The sequence below is a fragment of the Etheostoma spectabile genome, chromosome 8 (genome assembly GCF_008692095.1).
Source record: "Etheostoma spectabile isolate EspeVRDwgs_2016 chromosome 8, UIUC_Espe_1.0, whole genome shotgun sequence".
Classification (NCBI taxonomy): domain Eukaryota; kingdom Metazoa; phylum Chordata; class Actinopteri; order Perciformes; family Percidae; genus Etheostoma; species Etheostoma spectabile.
In genome coordinates this window covers 17203734-17209153 of record NC_045740.1, presented here as the reverse complement: position 1 = coordinate 17209153, position 5420 = coordinate 17203734, and the positions used below count along the sequence as shown (strand labels likewise).

Below are 5420 nucleotides of genomic sequence, written 5' to 3'. Positions count from 1 at the left end.
TTCCAATAGCCGCTACGACATAAGCCTGACAGAGCGAGCTATAGGACTGCTGTTGCAGCTTAAACAGTTATTATAATTCTAATAATTGTCATATAGGGCCCCTAAAATGTGGTGTTGCTCCTTCGTTACAATCCATAGATTTGTTATGGCAACCCCCAAATCTCCCCCACTAGCCTCCCATTTGGTACGGTGACCTAAAATTCCTACAGTATCGGGCACAGTTAAAGAGCCGCCAGTCAAAGGGAAACGAATGAATGTTGGAAGTTTATAGCTTATTCACCGTTGTTTTTCAGCATCAACCCGTGATGCTCCTGTGTGCTGGTGGTTTTAGTTGAGTCAGGGTGGGAATAAGGGCCTCTACCTCTTCTGTTTCAGCCATTAATCGATTACACCTCCCTCCAGTACGACTCACTCTCTCCCTATTGGCTTCACCGTAATGCATTGCAGCGAAAGCGATTAACTTTACAAGCGTTCAGCAGCTACTACTTTTTTTTTGCTCTCATATTCACCATTCCCTCTCCAAGGCAACGGCAATAACAAACACCCTCCCCTCCGTCTCCTCTTTAATGTTCTTCACGGTGTGATCTTCATGCTATTCTGTTTGGGGTGAAGCAGAGTGCTCGGCCGGGGGGGGGGGATGCTGGACGTGGTGACGGATGTGGGTGAAGAAAGCGCTGTCGAGGGGGTCGGGAGTTCTGCTTCAACACAGCTACTGCTTTGTCTAGGAGTGGAGTTCCTGAGACACACTGGCTGCTCTGTTCTCGCCCTGACAGCGATTTCTGGTCAGATCAGCAGAAAACAAGGTGCCTGTGTGGGGGGGAAAATGGACTCTTACATGTTGGTTGCTTTTTATCCCGAGGCATTTTGTATCTGACATTAGAGACGGGGGACATCGGGTCACACCTGTTGGACGACACAGACCAGGGTTTTGTTTCTGTAGAGTACCCAGAGCAAATTATATACACACACAAAAGTAATAATTACGTGATTTTACTGATCTGTAAGTGCAGATGTTGTTGCCATGCCTGTGTGAGAATCAAACTCTTAAACGTGGTATGTTTTTAATGCATTTCTTTATCTATTCATCTGCACACTTCTTTAAAATGTTAAAGTAGAGATGGACACGGTGTGACGATTACTTTGGGAAAATCAAGCGGGCTTTGTATACGCATGTAGTGTACAGTCTAGCTTTTCACATGCTAGATAATCACACATTTCCACATCTAACAAATGGCATTAAAGGTCGCATACAAGAGGTAACCATAAAAGAGAGGTGAGAGAAGTGCGGTTGCCATCAATGTTAACTATGGATGCAACTAGTCCCTTTCATGCTGTTATTTTTTCAATCAATCACCTCAAAGATAATTCAGAAGAAGATATGAAACGGAGAAAAGCAGCAATGCCTCATTAAAAAAAAAAAAAAAAAGCTGGAATCAATGAATGTTTACTTTTTGCTTGCTACTTAACTTAAAGGTGCTCTAAGCGATGTTGGGTGACGTTACTACTTGCTGACGTTCAAAGTATTTTCAAACAAAATGAGACTAGCTCGCCCCTCCCTCCTCCTCATCCTGTCCCCTTCCTCTCCCTCCTGTGCTTCTGCGCACTAACCCCCCCAACCTACACCCCCAAATCCTTCTTGTCGGTCATTGGCTGGAACACTGGTTGTGAATGCTTCATGGTGCAGGTAGGCACAGTTTGTTGCCGTTTGTGGATGCATTAGTTTGTAAAAGTTGGCCATTTAGTGGCTGTCTCTCCAAGTCTCGTGGCGCTACTGCGCCACTGCTCGTTGGGCTGTTACTGTAACATCTCACTGTACAAGTCAACTTATACAGTAAGTCTGTTGCAATAGTGACAGTACTCGTAATATGTCAGCAGCTCTAAACATTCTGCTACGTTGATTTTTATGGGAAAACTTACTAAGGCGACCTGAGCCTGTACGGAGTGTGCAGCCACGTCATGCTTACTGTATGTTCTACCGGGCGATTCTGGAGAGCATCATCGGATATGGAATCACGGCGTGGTTTGGAAACTTACCAGTGCTGCTGAAAAGCAGGCTGGTCGGCACACACAGGACAGCTATAGTAGGATAATAAGGAGGAAAGATTACAAGCCTTTACAGAGGTTGTATGTGCAATCTGACAGAAAACAAGCGCAAAAAACACTGCAGACTCTTGGAAAAACAGACAAAAAGTGCAATAAATCCACCGGCACTTTTTTCTCTCTTTAATTATTAGTCACCTTATAAGATGTTGTATTTTCTGTACAGTCATAAATGTCCTTCCTTGATGTCCTATGACTTCCTTTAATCTTATGCTCTTGTCTGTTTTAATGTTGATTTCATGTCTATTTCAGATTTTTTTTTTTCTGTTACATGTTTGTGTTGTGAAGCAACAGATTGTCGCACTATGCCCAAGACAAATATTCCCTTGGGGACAATAAAATGAATTCTATTAAATTATATTGTATACATTGTATTTCTATGACACCTCTTTTGTGCGTTGGTTCTCATCCTGGTGCAAATGAGGTCTGACTCTATACTGTGTGCAGACTTTAATTCCATCCAGCTCATTTCACTAATTAGTTTGTCCTCTTTGGATGTAGACTTGCTAATCAGCAGAATCAGCCACTGTGGTGGCTTGTTAGAGTAAAACATGCTGACTCCCGGGCCTTAATGGCAACAGGGGCAGAAAGTAACTGCTTTAGAGAGTGCCAGGTCTTCTCTGTACAACAGATTAGAGGGGCGTCCCTGCTGCTTCGGCCCTGCCGGTGTGCCAGTGACCCTCTAGTTTCACACCAGAGCCGGCTCTCGCCTCGCCAACCGGCTGCGTGGCAGAACGGGACGATGCCAAAGCTGGCTTGGAGGCTCAGGTCCTGGCACAGGAGTGAGAAAACCCCAGCTTGCAGAAATGATTCTGATGCACCATTATAGGCAAACTACTTCTTCCCATTAACACTTTTGCTTTAAACTACAAAATAAAAACTCATAACATCCTGTCAGATTCAAACAATTTGATCTTGAAATGAGATAAACCCTACATACTAAAATGTATAAATATACTTTAAGATACTTGGCAGGAAAAAGGGCAGAAATTGCACATTATGGGTTGCTGTTAAGAATCCAAAGTCACCTCAGGAGCTTTTTGTTTACATTTTTGAAGACAAAATTGTCTGTTAAAGGTGCTCTAAGTGATGTTGGGTGATGTAACTTTTTGTATTATTTTCAAACAAAACGAGACTAGCTCGCCTCTCCCTCCTCCTCATCCCGTCTCCTCCCTTCTGTGCTTCCACCCATGGGTCTTTTTCCCTGTTTATTTCAGAGTAACAGTGGATAGACAGGAAAGGTGGGAGAGAGATGGGGGATGACACGCAGCAAAGGCTCATGAGGCCTCAGACCACACAGGGCACTTACTGGGTGAGCTAGAGGTCTCTCCGAATATCTTAGTCAGAAAGAACTACGTTTAATGACGTCACTTTTGGCTCTGGGGAATTTTAAATGGCATTTTGCACCGTTTTTTTTTTTTTTGGACATCCTGAAGACTAATCGCCTAATTGAAAACAATCGATAGATCAAGAACTCTACTTGCAGCCATACACCAGATGCCCTGTATGATGGCCAGTCAAAGCATTTCCAATGTCAAACACAAACCCAGATTTAATCAAATTGTTTTCAAAGTTTATTGTTTTCCATGAAGCTGAATACTGGAGAAGACATTAAAACCGGTTTATGGTCAAAGCCAACGCCTTTTTACGGCTGCGTTTACACCACAAGCCTTGATGGTCGGGCTTGGTTTTATCCTGCCCCTCCCAGGCTGTATTAATTCAGCTCTGTGAGATGTTGTTTTTAACAGTGCCAGGAGGCACCGCGTCATTACAGCGTGGTCTCTTTATGGGACGGCCTGGCATGTACATTAGAGGTTGTTTTTTTTTAGGAAGGGAGGAAGCATTAGTAAGGCTTATGGGGTGTTTGGAGCTTAGGTTTGTCTAATGTTGAGTCAACAGGGGTTGTCTTCTGTCTGTGTATTTGAATATTTCTGTTCTGAGGACCAATTTTGGGCCTAACCTGCAGTGTGGAAACTTTTGTTTTGCAATGTGATGCTTGTGTGAATATAGTAATTGAAGCATATGCTACTCAGGGTACCCGCGGGGTCTTTAAAGTATTTAATAACTGGGTGCCCGGATACCTCAGTTGGTAGAGCGGGCGCACATATATAGAGCCGGGTTCCCCTGTGGCCCTTTGCTGCATTCAGTCATTCCCCCCTCTCTCTCCCCTTTCATGTCTTCAACTGTCCTGTCAGTCCTAAAAATGCCCCCTCCCCCCCACAAAAAGTATTTAATAACTATTACATTTATTATTCTAAAAAATAAGTATTGAATAGATTACAAAGTGGTACATTTCGTTTACACAGCTCTTTTTTGTGGTGTTTGTAGGATTAAGTAATTACGGTAATGTCATAACTCAGTGCAGTCTAACAACTCAGGTGTGTGTGTGTGTGTGTGTGTGTGTGTGTGTGTGTGTGTGTGTGTGTGTGTGTGGTGTGTGTGTGGTGTGTGTGTGTGGTGTGTGTGTGGGTGTGTGTGTGGTGTGTGTGTGTGTGTGTGTGTGTGTGTGTGTGTGTGTGTGTGTGTGTAACCTTTTGTATTCACTTTAGTTAGGTGTAACTGGCATGTTATATGTCCGTACAGGTACTTTTTCCGCGCCTGCGTAAACCGAACTGCAACGTAACCTAATGGGGTCATTGTGTACTCTTATTTTTGTCCCACTAAAATTGATTATTTTTGGTACTGACAGGCTCAAATTGTTATTAAAGGTGTCTGACAACATGATCAATCTCACAAGGTGATGTTTTATCTGAAGACCAGGGCGTGGCAAGTGGTGGAAAAAGGTGTTTTGGGAGTCTGTTGTTTCGGAGTAGGCTAGATAAATGATAGGCTCCCGTTATCTTAAAGATTGATAGTGCCATGGCTCAATATTTAAACAATTTTGACTATATGGATGAGGCGCAACTGTCCCATTAGGTTACATTGCAGCTTGGTTTGCGCCAGCCCGTCATTGCGTTCTCGCTCAATACTGGAGCAGTTTCACAGATTTTAGGTCACATCAGTCTATTAGACACAAATCCAGGTTGATGATTATGACAGGAATCGGACAGTTATTGGGAAAGAAAAGCGATCTAGAAATGCAGACGAGGCTGATTGCCGTGCGAGTCAGTCCGACTATGCTCGCCTCTGCAATGTTACTTGGTAAATAGTTCATTTTTTTTTTGGGCTTAAATCTGAGAAAACGATTTTCCATTATATGGCTTTGGCATTAAATTTCATCCTACGTGGTATTAAAAAGTCTTACATTTAACACAGAGAAGCCTGGGGGTACCCTGTCTACTGTGGCACTCATTAGTAGGACTCATTCGTGTGTGTGTGTG

The 5420-nt window shown here is 43.3% G+C and overlaps 1 protein-coding gene and 1 long non-coding RNA gene across 2 annotated transcripts in view; one reads left to right on the top strand and one right to left on the bottom strand.

Moving 5' to 3' along the window:
- The window catches only part of cttnbp2 (cortactin binding protein 2), a 96255-nt gene that overhangs the window by 25305 nt on the left and 65530 nt on the right, over positions 1-5420 (top strand). The gene's annotated exons all lie outside the window — the stretch shown is intronic.
- LOC116693832 (uncharacterized) overlaps positions 745-5420 on the bottom strand; it is a 13002-nt gene continuing 8326 nt past the window's right edge. Inside the window, exons 3-4 of the long non-coding RNA XR_004333014.1 lie at positions 995-998; positions 745-755 (exon numbers count right to left, since the gene is read on the bottom strand). This is a non-coding gene — a long non-coding RNA (uncharacterized LOC116693832). The remainder of the gene's footprint in view (positions 756-994; positions 999-5420) is intronic.